The 23,020-nt window shown below is 44.9% G+C and overlaps 1 long non-coding RNA gene across 1 annotated transcript in view; it reads right to left on the reverse strand.

Moving 5' to 3' along the window:
• Nucleotides 1-8,841, reverse strand: part of LOC113465117 (uncharacterized) — a 70,400-nt gene extending 61,559 nt beyond the window's left edge. The window contains exon 1 of the long non-coding RNA XR_003389943.1: nucleotides 8,632-8,841. This is a non-coding gene — a long non-coding RNA (uncharacterized LOC113465117). The remainder of the gene's footprint in view (nucleotides 1-8,631) is intronic.
• Between the last annotated feature and the right edge of the window lie 14,179 nt (nucleotides 8,842-23,020).

Raw genomic sequence — 23,020 nt, forward strand, 5'->3', positions numbered from 1 at the left:
GAAATTGCGGTCCGAAGGGCAACACGACCGCAAACGGGTTGTGCTCCAACGCTGAAACCTCTGTACTTTTTATTATAAGGGAAAGTATCTGTAAAAATGGTTGTTTTTAAGCCAATCTCACAGACTTTATAACGTCCAAAAGTGATTAATTGATTTTTGTCGAAACTCCGTAATAAAAACTACGATATTGCTCAAAGACATCGATCGAGAACTGAAGAAAATACCCTATTATCACGAACGCTACCCATTTCACCGAAGAGAGTAGTTCCGCGCGAAGTATAATCCGCGTTTCAATACGATTTCATTAATAAGATAACGAGCGTTAAACCACGAACGGACGCGGCAAATCGAGGCAGGTAACGGACATCAAAAGGCCATCAGAAACGGTGCTCGGGAAGGGGACCACGAAATCCCTTCTGAAGATACCTTCTTTCTCCCCTCGCAGCATCCTTTCACGGATAGACGTTTTTTGCATAACTCGAAGGAGCGCGGCGATATTCCCCTCTCGTCTCCGCCATCGGCACCCCCTCTCGAACCCGGGGAACTTCCCATGTTCCAACCCCCACCTGAATCACCGACCACGTTCCCTCCTTTCGTCTCTTTCGCCTCCACCTTCCTCTATCGTACTATCCCTCTCCTACCGACACCTCATCTCCCAGCTCTCTTTCTCTCTCTCTTTCTCTCTCTGTCTCTCGACCTCAGCAGGCTGCCACGACGACGCTGTACACGAGGCTGCGGCTAAGAGCAGAGCGACGTCGCCGACGCCACGCACCCCGACGTCGCCCTGACGCGCTCCACTGACGCTGCGGACCGGAGATTAATGGCTTCGGACTCTGAAATCCTGGAAAATAAATAGCGGGGGCGCCGGTGGCGAGAGCGAGAGTCCTGCGGAGCAAGATGCGATCCCATCTTCCTTCCTCGTTCACGTTTCATTCCTCGTCTCCTTCGCTTCGTACCGGTTGGAGAAAGACGGAAGAGAGAACGATACCGTGGAAGGGAGACGGTTGTTAGCGACCGATGGCGGATACGAAAGAGAAAGAGAGAGAGAGAGAGCTGCCTACTACCGCTGGCCACCATCGCCATCGCTGCTCCCTTCTTTGTGACCGACCCGAAGGTTGTCGAAGGGCTGACGCGAAAAGCGGCCCGGGCGTAGAAATTTATCTGGCCCGGAATGCTTTTGTTGGCCCGCTTCGTGACGAGGAAATTGAAGCTTCTCTTTTCTCTGACTCTTCTTTCCCGGACCCGGTCCGGATTTATCGGACACCCGCCTGGATTAACGCCGCTGATACGCTATTGTTCCCGGTCTTACCGCCCCGCGAATCGCGAAAGACGCTTTGCAAAGCGCGATGTTCACTATCATAGATTCCCACAAAGTCCCTGTCCCCATAATTCATCCGATCGTAAAATAAATCAGTATTCGCGAAGCGAAAACGTGAATAAGAATATTACTAAAATAACTGATAGTCCTTAAACACGGTGCTCTTTATCCGCGCTTTATCTTTAATTATATGCTTCGGGGGTAATGTTTAATTATATTGTCCTCTCTAATTTAATAAGCCTTCCCTTCAACGTTTATAAGCATCCGGTGACTTATGACCGGGAACGCGTATCCTCGGCTCGGCGAAAGAGGGAACCCGGACCGGAGAAGAGATCTCTATCGTCGCTTAATCGTTAACAAGAGCGCTCGTTGGAGATCCACCGTCTCGTACAACATTAATCGTTTGAAAGTGACGCGACGACGACCGACAACAACCGCCGCATTGCGCTGGATACCTGTTGGATATAGGTATACTCCTGCCGGAATGTGTGAAGATGGCCATTATGCTGCCATGAGTCCCGGAGTAAATTATATTAAATACTAAATAACCAGTGGAAGACCACGGTCTAATTGTTGCGTCGTTTGCATAATGCCCGGGTCTGTAAACTATTCTCTTCCCTTTACTTCACTTCAAACTCCCCTTCCCTCCCGCTAACCGGTACCGGTACAGTAACCCTATTTAGCGTGCCTTCTCCTCGCATCCTCCACCTCGCCCTATCTGCTTTCATCCTGCCCTCCTACGAACATCTTTCTTCTCTGATTCGTCGCGAAGAATTAAAGATGATGCCGTAAAGATTAATAGGAAATCTTTGCTACCGCGACTAATTGTGAAAAGGTCAAGGAACTACTCGACCGGCAAGAAATTATTGTATCGCAAACGCGCTAATGAGCCGAGACTCTCTCCTCTCGATGCTCGAAGAACGATCGGCGCTAAGGTGTGTGATGAAATTTGATCATCGATCAAGCCGATCGATTTCAAGCTGGATCTTGTAAAATCAGGAATGAATAAAACATGATTCTAAGAGACAACGCGATTTAGAAGTAAAGGTCTTTCGTCTACCGCCGAGGCCGGTTGATCCGCGGAACCCTCTCATCGCTCGCCCTCGGTCATCGTCTCTAAAGTCACGTTTGCACAGTAGCCATTTGCGAGATTACAACGAGGCCGCTCATTAACGGGACGAAAGAAAGAAGAGATTATCAACCGACTAAGCGTAACTAACAACAACGCGGCTCGGCGCAGCGTCCAATTTGAGAAACGGCTAATTATACGGCCGCGGAACTGACCGTGCGCGCGCTACTATAACACTTTTTTTTACTCCGCGTCGCGACTAATTACTTCGAAACGACTTCGATCGCCATCGTTGTCGTGACACCGTCGCCAACGCGAGATTAATCGCGATACGTGTGCACCGCGAAATTAATTGGATCGCGTACCCGCATCTAAACGACGATTCATCGAGAAGATGAAAAGTAAAAAAGTACGAAAGAACAAATGGTAATACGAAACGAGACTTTGGACGTAGGAAAGGAAAACGTGGCAAGATTTGATGCCTACGAGTAGAGCTTACAAGAGGAATCTGACAAACCCCTGTCCGGTGTTAATTTATTATTCAATTCGTAGGAAGACGGTCCCTTCCCTCTGTTTGCACCCTTCGAATCAGCGCGCAATATCATCGTTGTAGGTACCTACGTAGGCCGAGAACATCCGGTGGAGATTGCCAGCGAAGATCCGAAGGAACGACGCGACGGATTCGTCGCGTTCGCATTCCTGAACGATGATTTTCGTGGCTGCACATGGCGAGGCGAAGCGAGTCGAGAGGAGCGGACGCGAGGGGGGTGTCGAAGGGGGGGGCTAGATTTGATTCGTAGGGGGATAGAACAGATCGGGTATGGTGTCTGGCTCGACACAGACACCGGGGGAGATGGCGGCGCGCAACACCGTACCAAAGCAATATCCATAGGAACACCCCGTGTCAGAGGGAGAGACGCAGAGACGTGCGATCAATCACGAGGGACCCTGCTGCCACGTTCGTGGCCCTCGTATCAAACGTAACGCACGGTAAACATTTTTAACTTTGCCACGTTATTAATATTCGTTGCGCCCCGGGAACCCTCTCCCTCCCGCCTCCCATCTCTACTCTCGTCCCTCGATGTCCTTTTTTGCTCGACGCGCTTTGCGTTCCGCGTTTTTTGTTAATCAATTCCAAGCCGCCGCGCCGTTCGCGAACCGTACTACCCGCTTACTCGAGAAAATTTCGATCGACGCCGATCTAGCGCCGCTAATTTTATGCCGATTCCAGCTAAATAATAGCTCCGTAGAAATTTTTCAACCCCTGGTAATCAGGGTTTTGTAAAAGGTTTAAAATGAACAACGGAACACCGACTGGTATTAATTTGCGCGACGCAATATCATAGGTGCGTTTCAAATTACTCCGGCTAGGGTCGCATTAGATGTAATGCACGGGGAAAAATTTTTTTGCACCGCCGCGTTATTAATATTCGTTAGGGATTGCAACTCTGCCGCACCTCCGTATTAACCACGTTTTTTCTTTCGTTTTCAGTAGTTTTTTCGGTTACGTTACATTAACGCGCGCGTTCCGCGTGCGCTAATAGCAATAATGGAAATTAATAATCGACCCATCGTTAACGTGCCGCGCGAGTAACGGCTATTTACTTGCGATGCACCGGATTCTCTATTTAAATCGTACCAATTTTACAGAATAACACGAATTGTATTTTTCAGCGCGATTACATTAGAACGAACCCTCCACGAAGTTCCCGAAAATCTGGTTCAATTACTGGCACCAAGAGGAGGAACTTGTAGCTGTCGGGACGCGTTTAACAAGGGCCACGTGTGTAAGACAATTCTCGATGGTCGGTTACGCTCCGGGGCCTCGCCTTGGTCTCGGTTGCAACGAAACGACAAACAACAGGATCCAGCTGCCGCGTGTTTCTGCCCACGCAACGGCCAACAAACGTCAGAACCGTAATCCGGATAAAATTAAAGCGCGGAATTAGCGCTGTCAGGTAAACAACGACGACGACGAAGACGAAGACGAAGACATAGCTCGTACGATCTTTGGACGTGATAAAAATTCACTATCGACCCTTCGACGAAAATCGATGGCCGATCGTATCGTGTCCAACCGGTGTTCAGAACATTCTTGTCCCTCGCTTATTGTAAATACGTATTGTTTTCCTTTGAACCGACTCGGAGTAATTAGGGGAGATCAAGGGGGAATGAAGAAACGAATGAATCAAGTCGTCGTGTTCACTGATCGTATTGTCTAATTTATGAGTCACAGTTGACGACGGGATTACGTACGAAGCGTCGGAGGAGCTTAAGAAACGGTACGCGATAGAACGAGTGATCATGTTCATCTCTCAGAAAAGTCCCGGCTTTGAAATCGAGCTTAAAAGCGACGAAACGAGGCGATCGTCAAAGTGGACGCCAGTTACGCGAGTCCTCGCCAAAGGGTGATTAATGTACGCAGAAGAAGTAGAAGAAGGTGCAACGGCAGAAGGAGAAACGGGAAAACGAGAGTAAGGATTCGGGCGCTGTCGGCCGGTACACGGCCGGCCGAATCGTCCCAGAAAATACATATTCTTCTTAATCCGGTCATAAATTCGAGCGAGCACCGAAATTCGCTCGCGCGATTAAATATTAAACCACCGTAGGCCGATTATGTAATTAAAAGGGTATTCGTTGTAATTGGGAGGACGGGCTTAACGAGCTTTCTAAAATTTCCGAAGATAATTGCGCGTGCAGCGCGCGAGCGCGTGATCATCGGTCGTTCGCTAATTACGGGGCTAACGCGCATCGTTTCTCTTTTCCAGCTATTAAACCCGAAGTCGCTGTGCCGTGGAAACCGACGAGCGACCATAACCGATTCCGTATCCACCCGCTCTTATCTCCATTTCCATTTTTTCCACCCCCTGTCCGGTGTCCTTATTTAAAAATCGAATACGACTGTCTTACCATATTTATCTTCATTCATCTACACGTTCGGGAGAAATCTGTCAAACGACGATAACTATATCGATGGACAGACGGATCTTAGACCAGTTTATACATATAATTATGTAATTACGTTTCACGCAGATTGAGTTATACTTCGACGAGAAACCATTTATGCAGTCATTAAGGCATCATTAATCTTGGTCTCCGTTGTACACGGGACAACAGAACGATTGTTGGAACAGGTGCCAGATATCAAACTAGTACTACTGATCATTAGTCCAGCCGGTTCCAAAATATAGATATACAGGATTAAAGAACTGTATAAACTTTGTCACTCGTGATAGCCGAATAAACTTTTATGAATTCGACACCAAGAGATAATCAATTAAATAGCTTTGGCGAACCGTAGGAACGGTTCTCTGGGTTATTTTATGAACCCCCTCGTCTCGGGGAACGTAATGGCGCCGGGCAGAATCCTACTATGGGTCCATTGTTCCGCGACTCGATTCAGAAACGAAAGTAACGCCGGGCGCGATGAGGTAGGAACGTAGAAGCGAAAATATTCGGTCGTGGAACGTATAAACGGGCCGTAATTTGTCAACCGGACGACTCAATGTCTCGCGTAGACGCCTCTCTCGCTTCTCCCGCCCGAGGAATTCACAGATGCGCGATAAAACGAATCGAAAGTCAAATAAACCGCGAACGGCGCCAAACCTTGATGGATGAACCGAATCGTGTAACGGAACGCGTGTTTCGTAACATGTGAAATAATGTTTTTGCAGGAAGAATCAATTGAAGAGCAGCCGGCTCTTGAATGAATAGGAGGAACGCTGTCACGCCATTTGTTTCGGTGCTTAATCGTTAAAAATAGAATTTTACTATCCTCGTGCGCCGTCTATATAACAAACTGCTCTTTAAACGGATAATGGAAAAGGCAAAGCTCGGTAATTGAATTTCATCGAGACTGTTCATTACGAGTTATACTGCGCGACTTTTAATGATACCACTGGATTGAAATGTTGCGTTGATAGTCTCGAGAGGTTTCTCGATGCGGAAAAGTTAAACAGATAAAGATCTTCGAACACCTAGGTTTCGGTTCCAGACGACCATCCAAATAGAACTATAGAGATAGTCAGCTTGTAATTAACAGTAATGGGAATTACAGCGGGAACGCACGATGTATAATTTAGCGAAATATAGTCGGCAATCTGGTAATTTCTTGCAAATCTCAAAGGTCAATAGATAATGATACGGCCAGTTAATGAGTAAATAAGTAGCAACGTGGTCTCTATACGATTATTGAATACATTCACGATCTGATCGTGTTGCGATTCTGATCACATGAAAATGCACATTTTTAAGAACGTCCTCCACGGTACGTTAATTATATGTCGCGATTGAAATCACGGACATATAACAATTTTCAGCTTTTAGCGATATTTTCGTAATACGTCGTAATAATAGTGTAGTGTAAATCTGCAAAAGTGCACCGGATTAAATCGAAGCGACTGATAGACGAACCAAAAATGAAATAAGGCGTGTTTGTATGCACGTAAGTATGTATGTACGTCTAGACAAGGGAAGAAAGAGCGGTGCACCTGCGACGAAAATTTATGCGACGCACACAGGTCACGCGTATCGCTTCTCGTAACAAATTACGCGCATACTTGATGGGACGAGATATTTATTCGCCGAGGAGAGGCCCGGTACCATAACGAACTGCGAACCACGTCGGCTAAGCTAATTTTCACACAATACGCTATTTACTTCATTTCATCTAATAATTAACACCAGGCCTTAATGACTAATGCCACGTTTTAAACCCGTAACAACCGCGCGAATTAATTTAAACGGGCGCTTAAGCCTCCTCGCGCCCTATCATCTATCGTCGCTTCAATTTTACTCTGGATATTCAATTTGCTCGAGATCGAGCCGGCCGATCTCGAAACTCGAGAATCGTCGGGCTACCTAACGTATTTCCAAACGGAATTCAGAGCTGCCTGATCGAGCAGATTTTTAATTGGTTCTACAAAATCTTCTTAAAAATTTCATTCTCCTTTCCGCATTTAAATAGTAAGACATCTAGGGACTTTGAAATAGTTTCACAACATTTCTTCGATAAATGAAAAAGTCCTACAGGTCAAGTCTCAAAGTCTGACTATTTCATTCTTAGCACTAACGAAAACTGTTATCTTATATGGAACCAGTGAAACGATTAAATGTAATATGATCTGAAATGGATAATCTGTCTGAACCAATACTAATATGATGACAAATATACAAATTTTTCATACATAAATAAACAGAATCTAAATTATATCATATTTAATCATTTTAATTAAAAGAATCTCACGAATATGATAAGAAAAGTTTGATTGAAAAAATCAGAAGCAAAAAGCAACTCTGCAGTTGTATTATGACTGTAATTCAGTACTTTATCTTCTGCTCGACGCACGATCTGTTTTTCAAGCGCTATTTTTGTTCTATCAATATCAGGATGGAACCAGGAGTACCTGCACCTACATACACGAAAGTGTGACTCCTCGATCCTGACAACTGCAAAATCAAAGCGTCAAGCGTGCACAAAGAATACTTTGTATCCAACTCATAAAGCATTCACTATTCAGGCAGTCTGCATTCCGTTTCACTTAATTATTTCCACGTTCTCTGCATCTTTTCGTTTCCCTGTTACGCAAAACTAGCGAAACGCAGGTCGGTTCTCAGGACCAAGGAAAGCCGGTCAATTGTTCCAGCAAAGGTGCACACGTGTCCTTTTCCTTTTCGAAACTGGAGCAATTTATGGGCTCCCAAAATTTGTGTTGCAATATTCGAGCCGACCCACATCTGGCTTTTTTCATGCCGACCTGGCGTCTTAGTAATTCTTAGGTCACGTACGTTCGACGGGAAAATGAAGATTTATACCGGGCAAGCGAAAATATACGTTCGGCCTTCAAAATGCGTAGGCTGATTTAAGTAAGAAGTTAGGCTTCACGTTTACACTATTGAAAATGTTTTAGTATCTCAATAAAATTAGAAAGATTCATGTATCGTAAACATGTAACAAAACTGATTTTGTAATAAATAAAGTAAATTGCTGTGTACTTGTATTACCAAATCTCCTGTGTACTTTTTTAGCACAAACACGAACAGAGGATCGTAGCTATTACTCGATTAAATCGCGAACGGTATACTTTCGAAACGGGTCTACCTAACCTAGGCCGTATCCAGCACCGGAATCCGACTTTCCCGTCGCTTCACGGATCGCCTGGCTCAAGCTCAGGACCGCATCGAATCCATGAACAGGAACCGAACAATGACGGTAAAAATTGCTCGACATGCAGAAGGTACTCACCAGCTTTTCCTTTCCAAGATTGGGAGCGCGGAAGGTCGTTGTACTGGTCCGACGTAAGCTGCCTCCTCGTCCGACGTGGAACTTAAACTGACTCGACTCGGTTAACCGTATCGCGGAGCGCGTACCGTGTTTCTAAGCTGATTCACAAAAACTTTATTACTCGAAACGCGATCAAACGGCTCAAGCGGATCGGAGCGATGATGCCGTCACTCCCCACGACGCATCAGTACTAAATGTCGTACGTGAGTAATGAGCCGCGTCGATGTCGGTCAACATTTTCGATTGTTTACTATCTCTATGCCTAAAATTACGAACCGTTCCAAAAATATTTTCTTTTGTTTCGTTTCACCACTGCCACTATACGATTTATAATGTACTTGATTTTATATCTATTAAAGTGGTTCTTTTCGGATTTTGAGTGTGTTAAGGAAAATTATGTAGATGTAATTCAATACATTTAAATAGTGATTATTACATTTATTTTTACTGCATTACAAGAAATAATTTTTTGTGTATGAATAACATCCCGCGCTTATGAATTACGTAGTGTTTTGTTGAAAATTTACATTTAGCTACTTTATTAACATAATCCACGGAGAAAAATCGTAATATTATTGCTGGAATTCGTATGATTCTCGTAAAAGATATTCTTTAAAATCTAAATAGCAATATATATTTGTCTAATTCTTTCCACTGATTCCAATTCGAAAAGAACCACATTAATTTCGAATGGAAAGAGTAAAGAGCACTGTTGGGAACTAATTGGAATGATTCACTGGTAATGGTTGGAACTACTCATTTGAGAATCGCGCGGGCACAGAGATGCGTATATTGTTCGAAATAATTAAAAACATAGAATTCCGCGGAAATTCAATTGGCTTGTAATATAATTCGATATGCCATTCCGTAATTAGTAATTATATGTATGTATTATGTATTCGGTAGATATAATCAGTATTATTAATATTGAACAAGAAATCCTTTGAAATTTTGCTTCAATTGAAATAAACGAATCTACGTATACCACGTTGTTGTATCTCAAATTATAGTTATTCGAAGTCTCGTACAAATTTTCTATATTAATAAAAAGACATGAATAACGCTAGTACTGAACTTATAATAATTAAAAATTATTACCCCACCTATTTCTGTCCTAAACATTCCGAAACTGATACCGATAGACAAAAATAGGCACGTAACAATGAAAATATCTTTGAAAAAACGTGAGCATCAGCGAAATAGAAATTTTCAGGCGTAAACGGTTACCTCATCGGATGCAACGTATCCGGCATGGGCGCTGGTCCCAGTTCCGACGTTCGAGAATGCCCTTTGCGGTACCCACCGGCGAATTCGTTGAAAGGTAGGACGATATCGCGTATCAAAGGGACATCGAAAGGGGTGCAGATAACGGATCAAAAACGTAGCCACGGGAAACGGTTCAGGTGACGCGTTGCAAAAAAATCGATCGGACCGTCGCCGTGGTTCGGCTGCGAAGGTGGCAGCACCTCGCCACGCGATCTCTCGCGGCCGCGGCGGGGGCAGACCGTCGATGGCTGCATTTTTTCTTTTTTTTTACCGAACGCCGTCTCCTTTTCTCCCTGCAGGGCCCTCTCTTGCACCCGTGGTCCCTTCTATTCTCTCGTAGTTGGCAGATTAGGCTAATGCGATGGACCAGATGAGATATGGGCCAGCGAATCGGAGTACGGTACCGGCACAGCAGGGGCGTGACTGTACCCTGGAAACGGCCGTGCCCTGGGCAACAGTCACGACGTGGACTAACTGCTGGGTGGAGCTCCGTCTAGGCACTACCTACTCGATGGAACCATCATCCTCTTCCCTTCGAATGTCACGGGGGCAACCTAATGGCTGCCAGCTGCCTCGAAACCGGCGCCAGTTTTGAAATGGTCTCGCGTCTCCGAAGACACCGACCCTAGCTGTCTTCCGGAGTTTCGAACACTTCCAGTACCCTACGTGGTACCGTTAGGACCTAAGAGAACAGTGGATTGTCTATAGTGCAATCTGTGACAGTATAAGTCCAAACAATCTAGTGTAGCGTGCGTAAAATTCTTTGTAAGCGCGATGTAAAATGATAACTGCATCAGTATAGTACAGCCGAAGGTTCCTCGTCGAGTGACTATGACGTCCGAATGTAATAAGTGATTTTTGAGCTTCAAGAGAGATGAGAAGAGTACTGAAGATCCATTCACGTTCAGCTTCGTTTGAAATCTAAGTTCCGTACTCTATATCATATTCAGGAATCTTGATCCAAGCCTGATTTGATCCTGATCCATCCATATTTTTAAATCCGTTGAGCGTTGGGATTGAATTTTATTGAATTGTACTATCTGAAACAGAAATAAAACATTCGTTATACGAGATATCCAGAGTTAATTTCTTTCACCCCCAGAGAAATTTATCCCTTTCCCATCCTCGAGCAAACAATTGAACATGCACGGAATTTACCCTTACTGTAATTGATGCCAATAATTTCGCGAGAAGAACGTCGAACCGAAATGAAAACAGGGTGAAAACGCAGAGAAACAGGAAGAGGAATAGAGGAGTATATCTGGTGGGAGCAGTTTTCAGCCGATCGGGCATCGGCGAGATATTTTTTCACGTCCGTTTGCCGGTTTCAATCCCCTGTTCGAAGCCGCTGCTCATCCATCTGCCTACCGATATTCGTCCGGGGCCATATCTCCCGGCCACTTTTCAATTTCGTCCAACACCCCTCCTCTCCACCGTCCTCCGAATCGGCACGCGCCCTCTCAGTCCACACGTTCGATTCTCCGAGGCATAAATCCAGAAACTTTTGATTATTTAATCGGTTGCTCTTTCATGTTTAATTTCAACGAATTGGCGGAAGATAGACGTCCAGCCGAAGGAGGCCAGAGGGGATGAAAGCACGGAGCAAATTTTCCTGGCTGACCCTGCACCCGCTAGGGACTGCGTCCCAGTGTCATCGGAGTATACCGGCTAATTGCGAGGATGTTTTGTTGGCCGGTCGGAACTCGAGACCATCTACCCTTACAAGGTTTTGCATTTACCCTTTCCGTATCGACGACACGTACGGCACGAAACTCCGCGGAAACGAGGAGACTGGAACCCGTTCTACAACCCCTCCGGCTAACTTTAACACGCTAATACACAGTGAAAGTTGCCTTCTCGAGTTCCGAGTTCCGGCTGACGACTGGAGGAGACTGATCGCTATCGCAGCCTTAGAGGAAAAGTTGTGTAAACGTAAAACGGAGAAACTATTTTAACGAGGTGTTGATTTCAGAAAAATATCATTCGTAGTCGTTCAATTTCTACTCAAGTTCCAGTGTCTCAAACGGATTTGCAAAAATGTCTCATTCAACAAGAGTGAAATTGGAAGTAATTTAGGTAATCGATGGAATTAGCGAGTGGAAATGTTAAAAGACGTAGCGAGGGGGTGGCAGTCGGGGTTCGGATCATTCGGCACCGGTGCGGAGGAGCTAGAATACATAACCGGTGGTACGGGACATAAATCAATAATATCGCCGCCCCCTCTCCTTCGTTTCCTCCCCCGGGAACACGGCGGTGCACCCCCGCGAGCGGGCGTCTCTCCTCTGCGAGCACGACGAGCGACGCCGGCGTCTCTCTCGCAATCAATGTTCGCGTCTGAAACGTCACAAACAGTATATACGATCTCCGGCTCCGCGACGATTAATACGTCCTGCCGCGTGCGTGCGAAAGTATTGTCACGACTTAATTAAGACCAGTGCTAGTAATACTGATTTGTACAATACTGAGTCTATACTATACTAATAATTAGATAGATGAGTTCATGAAAAGGTATATCTCCTCTTTTAATCGATGCAAGGCCGTGTAAGAGAATCTGACAGCAAGGTTCATCTCGAACGTAAAGGATCATTGAAAGCGATATCAATTATCTTTGACTGGAATCGCAATTGCTGTACGGGAAACAGTACGCATCGGAAATCGAACAACGTTAGGGGGTGGCGAAGGGGGAGAGAGAGCGCTCCGCGAAGGGGGAAGGCGCCGAAAATTGATGCATTCCCTATGCAAAACAGCAGAAGCACGGCGCTAGTAGTTGTAGCTGGACGACACGCAACCGAGAATCCTCAATGATCTCTCTCCCTCTTCCTCCATTTCTCTATCCCTCCTCTATCCGTCTCGCCTTCTACCACCATCGACGATGCCTCCTACGTCACCTACGTCCCGAACAGAATCGAGAGCGGTATAGGAGCAATTAACACTCTATTAACACTAACGACGCTCATACATAACAACGGTGCCGCGGGGATTGAATTTATGGTCTGTTAATGGGGGTTACTTTATGCGTTATGCAGTCGTAAACGCGCGTCACGACGCCTGGACACGGGCGTCGCGGTAATTTCGCCCGTCTCTCAGGATGAACTCGTTCTATGCTGCTAACTATAAATTCCATCTCGCAATCAAGGTAAAAGGCTTGATCGTTGAATTAAAACGAAAACTACCTTGAACACGGTACTGTACGTAGCCTACTGCGAACGCTATTTGGCTATGAGAAAATGAATTTCATAAACAACCCTTTCTATCATAAGTCGTAAGCATAGGTCGATTTGGGGATGATTCGTGCAGCGAGGAACCGTGGAAAAGCAACGACAGGAGAAACAGGTGTAACGCGTAATCCTCTACTATGAAACGCGAGTAAACAAGAAAGTCAGAAGAAGGGAGAGGCTCACCGTTCGTCGAGCGCGCCGCGGAGTCGAGTGCCAAAGTTCATCGTAAGATCCTGCCCTCCTCATGGCTAAAGGAGACGCGGCAAGGCCGGTAAAGTGATAAAGCGGCCATAAATTCTGACCGCCATCCTCCCGTCACCCTCTCTTCTTCGTTCTCCCGGCTCTCCTCCGCTACGCCGGCTATTCCGTTCCTTCTCTCGTCCACCCGTCTATTTCTGTCTGTCTCATCTCCTTCTCCTTCCATCTGCGCCGACCCCGTTGCAACCTGGATGCACCTGCAACAACGGAATTGGCAAAGGTCAGCGCGCGAGTTCCACTCCGCATGAAATCGCGTACGCGGTCTGATATACTCACTCAACGATGAATCCTCGCTTGGCATCCGTGATGATCTTGATACGCTTCACTTGTTGAAGCGAGAAAATGCAAGTCCCCACGATCCACGGAGAGATTTAATTAGATTATACTATACTTACCTGCGAAGAGAATTCTCTTACGAATTTCTCGGAGTATACGATCCTGTGGTTTCGGCTCGGCTGGAAGAGGCCGTTGACCCAGCAGCGAGCGAACGCGAGCTATCGCACGGACGGAACGTCCTTGACCATAAATAACGTCGGAGGCAGACGGGACGTCAATTGACCTAACAGACGTGCCAATCGACACCCGAGTTTGATCTTCACCCGATCCGCAATTTCATCGAACGAATCCAAGAACCCTTCTCGTTGCTCGGTAATAAAAATAGACCTTTTTCCCTAAGATTCTTCCAGTGCGAAACGAGGAAAACGAAAGGTCGAAAGGACTCAATTAGGAAATTGGGTCATGCGAGGAATTCATCGACAACCACCCCTACGAAGAAGCTGCAGAAGTCCAGAGTTGTTGCAACCGAGCCGCAGGTTCGGCGAAACGTCGAAATCCAATATCGCGGTGTTCCAGGTTCCAGGCTAGAAAGCTAGGCGCACGGGCGCTCGGCGTGGAGCAGCGTACGTTCGTTGCAGCGCAAGGGGCGAACAGACAGAAATCCCAATAAATCATCCCGTCACAAGCCGTGAGCCAAGGCGGAGCCTCTTGCCTCGTATTAGCCAATAATAATCCTCTCCGAGGTGGAGGCCATCTTGGATTATACAATGGTTCCTTCCGCCACAATTCGTATAAATGCAACCTTCGGGGTTACCGGGCAACCTTTTTCGAAGGATCCCAGTGGCGTAGGTGCGCGGGTCTCCTCGGCCGTCGACGATTTTCGAGCCGTGTCACGTGCCACGAATCGGAGCGATCGCGAGCTTATCGATCATTCTGACCTCGAGGCCACCCCTCATCCCTCGTCCCTTATCCCTTGATGACCGTACGATCGCCCCGATTGCGATTTAATTTGATGGCTGTAACCCCGCGCTCGAACAAAATGCGATACCCCGTTTTTCTAATTTTACAGCATAGACACGTTCGAGTTTGTTCAGCTTCAAAGACTCGTACTATATTTAGAAATTACTTTTGTCACTCGCATTAGACCGATATCGGTCATATCGCATTTTACATCGCCGAGATATCATTAAAGGAGATTTATGTCGGAGGCGTAGAACCTCGCGATGATTATTAAGGCAGATGATAATTGTGGTTATTTGTTGGACGTACGGACGAGCAAAAAAGCGGTCTCGGATTCCAGAAGCCGGTAGCGTGTGTAATTATACGCGACCGGTGGCGTTAAACTGCACGAATCGACGAGTTTCTACCGATCGGGTAATTAATGAACGGGAAAAGAAAGCGCGGTGGCACGGTGGCGCGATCAATCTCCGACGAGCCCGACCACCATTCCACGTGACTGCTTTCAACCCCGTATAGTCGATCGATAAAGTTCGTTCGTTTAAACCGCGTTTACATTATCCAACTTTTGGTAAAGCAACTTGAAATTCAACGGTCGAACGGATCTAACGAGCACGAGAGATTTCGGTAGACGTTCAGAAAATGCCTGATGCAAAATGCCTTTTTGGAATTCGACCGTCCCATTTGATTATTTTTCATATTCAACCACAATTTATTTCTCGTTTTCAAACACAGCTATTATAATTAATATAATTATTATTAATATGGACAGACTCTTATATAATATAATACAATACGGTTTAGACTTGTCGACATGATAGCGTTTATAATACTATTATCGTTTCCCATCGTCGTCGTAGTTCGTCATAATACATATAGGCTTCATTCGCGTAGTGTGCATAATTATCATATACTCGCCGCTGCAATCGTATTCGTTTATTATCGTAAATCGTCATCATCGTTATAATCGATCGTCATCATCGTCGCGCGCTATACGTCGTCGTCGTCGGCGTCGTCGCAATCACGATCAAACATCGCTGGCATACGCTTATTACTTTTTCTTTTTCTCACCTCTCATTGTGTACATTTAGTTTACATAATGCGGGACACTACAAAATAATTATATTACGTTTATTATATAGTCCATAATACTATTTATATTTATATTTATATTTCGTATTTATATTTAAATATATATATATATATATATATATATAATTTATATATATATATTTATATCATTTATTTATATCATCTGTATTCCGCTTATAGTATCTCGGTAAACGTGCGGTGCTGCCTATGCATTTTTCATTCTTTTTTACTCGGCCTGTAGGCGCACCCCTATCTAAACGCGTTTTACTCTTTCTTCGTCTCGCGCGTAAACCGTGTCGAACGAATGCGTTGTACCCGCTCGGTTCTTTCCGCGTATCGTCTGCGTGTACGCGTGCGATGCAACGTGTAGGTATATGTGCACATGAATGTTCCACCGGTTCGGTCGGGGCAATGTGTCCACGTGACACTGATGACTCCAGCGTGCAGCGGATGCGAGCGAGAAAAAAAAAAAAGATTCACGCGCTTAATTCCGGTTTCACGGCGTCTTAAGCTCCGTTCACAAATTCGTACGAGCCGTGGACGATCACTGGGAAGGTGTGTTAAACACATTTCGCGTTGTATTCCGTTTTTCAGGCAATAGAAATATATAATTTTGCTTTAAAAGAAAAATAAAATGTGGGGCTGCTACACCGGAGGCATCGAGGGGTGACGGCTCTCAACGATCATATTGTCATCCATTTACTCTGTTTTCGCAGGCAAGCCGGACCGAAATCGAGGGCCGGTCCGCGCGGAATCGCGTTTGCTCGTATATCGGTTTACAGAGTACCGTATCAATAAATAGTAATTAGTTTCTCTGTAATATACTTGTAATCATCTTTTTAATCTATGAAACAGGTACCTACTTTACCTAACGCGGTATCGTATACAAAGTGGTCGCGGCACACGATTCGATGCCACGGCGTCAGACGTCGCCAATTCACATTGCCCCGCCGATTAATAAAAATCACCGTTTCGTCTGTGACCTATTTACAATAAGCTTTCACCCTTGTAGCAGCGAAGCCAGTGACGCGGGACTTAAAAGCATCCGAGGGTCGAAACAACCCCCATAAGTACTCGTCTTCCTACCCCTGGACAAGATCTCCAACTGTAGAGGGTCGGACTCTTCGAATCGTCAAGTTATTCAATCGGACACGCGTTTCAAATGTTCCTGTCGCGAATTAAATCGGGTCTATCAGTCTTCACAGAGCGTAATTATTATACGAAATCTTTGTCGGACTCGAAACGAATTATTGGAACAACTACAACGTCGAACGAAGCAATACGCGGTACAACTGTATTTACAAATGCATCGGACGTACGGTGACCGGATGATGTTTGAACGCGGTAATTTCTCTACGTTTCGTCAGGGCGATACGCGAAACCGGAAGTGCGAGTCAATGGACAAACAAAAGTTTTGGAACGTCCTTAGCAAATTTTCAACCGTTTTCCTATGTGTCTCTTGTTCGTGGATTTCTTCTGTTTTAAAAAAAAAAGGACAGTGATGCGAATTTTACGCGTGACGAACGGTTTCTCTAAATAAGTTACAGCTTACAACACTCGAGGCGATGGATTTCGCGTCGATCGAAGTGGAGAGGCCGATAGACTCCAAATATTTTTATCGTTACGTATTTTATAGATAGATATACAGCGCTTAGAAAGGTATACGAAATTATCGACACCTGTCTGGGGAGCGACAGGCAGTCAGGAACTCTTCGGTGCATGAGCGTGCGAGGACGTGGCCTTTGTAATTATTCGCCAATTGTTAAATTTCCTCATGTACCGATACTGACTAAAGAATGCTGTAGACAGTGAAAAGCAGTAAATGGAAAACGTATATGTATAAATGCAAGAAACCAGTTTCTTTACTGTCCCTATTTGCTTTACAATAATCTAGAACGGTAACGATAAGCATTCACTGTGTTAAATTCCATTATCTATTTAATCATACACGATGTACAGTAAAAAATATTTATTGAAAAATGGAAGGAGGATCCACCTTGCTACACACAACGTGGCACCAATAAATATTACATCGACGCGAAGGGGGATCGAAAGCTATTTATTTTTCGTTAAACGTTTCGTATTATTAGCGGTTCTTAACCCATGACCCCCGACGCATCGTGAGATCCTTACAAGAATCAGCTTCTCTTCGAATTTGAAGACTGTAGTTTTTAAATAAATAATTGATACATTTTACGCAATCGAGCCTTAAGTTATATGTATGTGTATTGTTTGGAACAACGAAACAGATTTTTAAGGATGGTTCGATATAGAAAAGCGGTTAAGAACCGCTGTTTTATTCGATGAGTGGTGTCTGCGAACTTCCCAAGACTATTTACACGATCGCAAACCCCACACGCGCGAGTGATCCAGTTAAGTTAATTGCGTATTGCCCGAGATACACCGAACCTCGACCGAAAGTTCATTCTTCTTCGAGACCGGACCGTTCATCCCCCCCCACCACCCCTAGTTTTCTTTTTAATTGTTTCTGAACTCGACCACCGCCCCCGCTCGCTGCGACCGACATGCCCGTTTCCTTAATTCTACTTAATTATCATCTTAAGACTTAGGCTTTAGACACGTTAACCTTATCGATTAAGCGCTAGTTTAGTGACTCACTTCGTACGTACGCACACGCTGTTAACTCAGTTTCTTTCTCTCCTCGTTCTTTCTTTCTCACTCGTTCCTCTAATCCCCCTCTCTCATTAAGTCTACATACAATCACGGTACTCTCTTTTTTTTTACCACTGTTTCAATTACGTATATCAGTTTAATTTTTACGCGACTATATAAGAGTAAAGATAAAATATATAATTTGCATTTTACACATTCCGATTCTAAACTCTAGGAATTTTCTGCCGCTTTTTTCTCCTATTTTTTTTGTATCATAGTTCGCCACGTTTATACACACAATATATTTTACTCTATGCAAGTAGTCGGTTCGCTGTTCCAGTGGATACAAAATTGTTCACTTTTAAGCTAGACCGGTGTTTACGGCGATCGCTCTGCTTCCCCCTGTCGATCCCCTAAATTGCATTACGTCTGAACAGAGAAGATTCGCGCGTACATCGTAACCGCTCGATTATTGCACAATAATTCTGTTTTTCCGCGTGTCACGGACGACCGGGAGAAATACCGGTGATAAATTTGACCATTAAGGAGCGAACGAAGAAAGAACCCTCCCGAACGTATCAAAATTCTGCCGATCGATACTCAGCGTCGTGAACTTCGTTCGCGAATTGAGACACGACGATGTAGCACTTACACCGTTTGCCTGTCCAACAAGGATTAATGTTACCGACACGGTGCACCCGTGAAAAGTCTCTGAAAACGTTTTGTCACGCAGGCATTTATGCGTGAAATTTCGCCTGCGCCACCGAGCGCGAGTGTCGTAATAGTGGATACCGTGACGCAACACCGGGGCAATAAATACTTACTTCCTTTGTCTCGCGAGCCGCACCCTGCGACTTCAATGCCGGCCATTACCTGGCCTACATAGATCCTATCTCTGATCAATGCGACCAGAATTAACACATGTCGCGTTTACCTACCGCGGGACCCGCCGTTCAAAAGTTCAACCCGAGTCGTGCGAGATTCGTCCATCGAGGGAAAACGTCGGAAACCAGTCACGAAGCTAACGATTTAATTAAACTCTCCCCGATGTAATTGTACTGATCGTTATTATTCGAATTTTTCAAGTTCCGAGGCGCGAGAAGGAACGACTTAACAAACCCTATCTGAGGTGTGTAACGAAGTTGGAAATTGCGTTGCTCAAAGTTTGTTCGACGACTGATCGGCGGTTGCCGAAGTATACTTTCGCTAAGTAACTTTCGATGTAAACGACCAAGTATAACGATAGCCGTCCAGTGACCCACAGTAGAATAGTTTATCTAGTCGGACGTACGGAATGAAGTGCATAAAGAAACAATTCGAGGTGGATCGGGAGGCGGAAAAGTGGAATGGCCGTTATTTATCGCCGGTGTTCCTCTTTCCGTTTGGAACTTTTACGAAAACCCGTGCCGACGTTCGACGCGGAGCCGCTCGACGGGCTATCGAGCTTAATTGACGCCAATTTGCCCGGCCAATTTAGAATCACGACCCCTGACCGTAAACGTTACGGGTTTCGACGCTTCCCACCCCCGAAAAGAAAACAGTGAAGAGGAACCGTGCGCGGGAGACAGCGAGCGATCGTCGACGATCTTTTGCGTTTTTATTCTTTTTTTCACAGTTCGTTGCTCCACAAGGACAAAATGTTTTTTTTTTTATACATAAATAAATCTCTCGAGAAAGAAAGGCCGGTCGATGCGCATAAGCGAGCTCTGGACCATGTATGCTTTACGTATCCTTACGTATATCAGTTCTGTACGAATCGTTCAAAAGTCGGAACGACCAACCGTCGTGGGATCTAAAAATTTAGAGATCGACTGAATTTTATGGAAAAAAAAAAAAAAATAATAAGTTGATCGATCTGACTTCTGCCTGGCTCATACATCTCCCGTTTCTCTTTCCATCTGTTCACTTCGCTTCTTTATTTCTCCCATTGTCAACGGGCCAGAAGAAAGTTCACCGGGATGCCATGCCGGTCCCATGGGAACGTTCCTCGAAGCCCAAGAAATTCCCAAATTATTTCCTTCTATGTACATCTATATTTCTCTTTCTTTTTTTTTAATCATTTTCTTCTTTTTTACCGTTTCGTTTAAATATCGTCTTTTCGCTTTCGTTTTATACAAACGTTTACGTATTTTAATTATCGTTTATTACGTATATCGTTTAAATTGCGTGTATACAAGGTAGAAACTAAATTAACGTCGATCTAAAGTTTTACAACACAGCACAAGAGAATTCGCCGCGGCGGAGTTCTCCGACCGAGTTTCGTCGACGACCTCGATCCGTCATCGATCGCGATCCATCGATCGGGTCGACGAACGACGCGACGCGTTCGGCCACCCCTTGGCACGCTCAATAAACGGTCTAGCCATAAATAAAATTATGCAGATCGAGTAAAAAATAATTGCCACCTCATTAACGCGACGTTCATCGATTCTGTTCGAACATGCTTCGTATTTATGAATAAATATTCAGCAGGATATTTATACCGAAACTGATAACAAACAAATAATTTCCAATAAAAATATATTTGGAAATGACACTGCATTTTATTTGGAACGAATCGATCGAACTGTAAGAACATTAATGCAGTTTTTAATTCGAGGAACTGTTGAGAAATTGCAGGATAGCGTTTTTCAACCACGAGATGCTGGCTAAAGACGTCATTAAAGTGCCAAGAGGTTCGCGCCGAAAACATACTATTCCAAAAATACGCTACGAATTACATCACTTGGTAACTTGGCCTCGTATCGCGCGGAGCAGCGAGTTATCAATTACCACGAAATTTTACCGAGGATCTTTGTAATTTTCCGAATATTTGTAAGAAATACGTAAACGCAGTATTACCCGTAATTTTCAACTGACGGAATAAACAAAGCGGCTCTACGTTTTACATGCTCTTCAACCGGTGTAACAAAAAAGGAAACAGTCCGATCGTATGTTAAAAGGAACGTGACACACGGCAAAGTGCAAGTAAGAAATGTAATTTTTTAACTGACCTTGCGAATCTTGCGATGACACCAATGAAGAAATGTCAAGGGTTCTGCTCCGCCGAGGGCCACCGCACTTCTAACACCAGTTTTCCATTCATTCAGCACACTGTCCTTCGAATGGGAAATTTCTCCGCATGTTTGGCCGGAAACTATGTCAGATATATCCGAGATCGATTCACCGAAACAAAAAAGATCACTGGAATTTTACACTGTTATTTCACTGGTTCCATAAACCGTTTCGATCATTCCTTCCCCGCTCGACTCGTTTTCAGCCGTAAAATCGAGTGTGCAGCCTCGCGTTTCTTCTTTGAAATTTTCCGACACTTGAAGAAACACATCGGATTTCGAATAATCACACTTGGCACGTTCCCTGAATTAACCCTCGCTGAGCCACCGTGGTGTATCGTAGAGAAAAGAACCTATCTAAACGATCCTCTAAAGAATACTAAATCCGTTCATCTACTCGCTAAATAGAGACACGATTGGACGACGGTCCGTTTTTATTTTTCTCGTTTTCCGGTTTAATTGCGTTTCCGCCCTCCTCTTCCTTTACGATCTAACTCGCACTACGGACTCTACGCGATTCTGTACGACGTGTAAGAGAATAAATAATAAAACGTTTTCCTAATTATCTATAGGGTAATTCTTTCTTTTCCACGCGCGATACAATGTTTTCTCCGCGAAAACGATTCACCGTCGTTCGATCCGTTTTCACACTCGTTCCGATTTCTCGTTCGCGAAGTTCACGTACTCTTTTTCTCATATATGTATATATATATATTTATATCTATATCGTATATATCACTTTACACGCTTTCGACATTCACGCTCTCTATGCTATACAATTAAAGGATCGACCATTCAGCTCGCGTTTTCAAGTAAGTATATTTGTTTCTCCCTTTCTCACCCGCATTCTCTCTACTTCTCGCACGCTTCTCTCATCCTCTCTCCGCCGCCTTCTTGCTTCGCTCCGCCAATGTTTTATTCCCTATCGTTATAGGCTTTAGTATAATTACATTCGATTAAACGTAATAGAGGTTAACGCGGTTCTGATTAGCATGTGATCCAGTTTTCCCTCCTATCCGATCCGATCCGATTCGATCCTTCTTTCTCCGTTTTTTCCCGGGCCGTTCCTCTCCGCCGCCGTGACTATTAGAAAGATCTGCGCGCGTTCCTATAAATCTTCATCCGGCTGGTTCGTGTGTCCGGTTACCCTTCCTTCTTTCTCCTTTTCTTCCATTTTACTCCGTGTCCCTCTTCGCTTATCTCGCAGTCCCTCTCGCGCGATCTCTCTCTCTCTCTCTCTTTCTTTCTCTATCTCTTTCTCGTCCCTTTGTCATCGTCCTCGTTCATGTCTTCACTTCCATCCACACCGTCGGCCACGTTCATTTCTCTTCCACGTTCGGTCCTTATCCCTTTTATACACGTTGTCCTCTTCCATTTTTGGTACGAGCAACTTGATTAACACGACAAAATAAGCGTCATTGCTGTATGAGTGGGGTACGTGGGGTGTGTGTGCGCGTGTATGCATTAGTGTGCGAGTGTGTTTCCGATTCCTGGCCGTTCGTTTCAGGGTTCGCGGGGCGCTGGCACTGGGTCTGAGGCTTTGCTAAGGGGTTGCGTGTACGTGTCTGCGTCTGTCTGTTCGTGTGTGTGCGTGTGTGTGTGTGTGTGTGTGTGTGT

The sequence above is a fragment of the Ceratina calcarata genome, unplaced genomic scaffold (genome assembly GCF_001652005.2).
Source record: "Ceratina calcarata isolate Rehan_Ccalc_2016 unplaced genomic scaffold, ASM165200v1 scaffold88.2, whole genome shotgun sequence".
Lineage (NCBI taxonomy): Eukaryota > Metazoa > Arthropoda > Insecta > Hymenoptera > Apidae > Ceratina > Ceratina calcarata.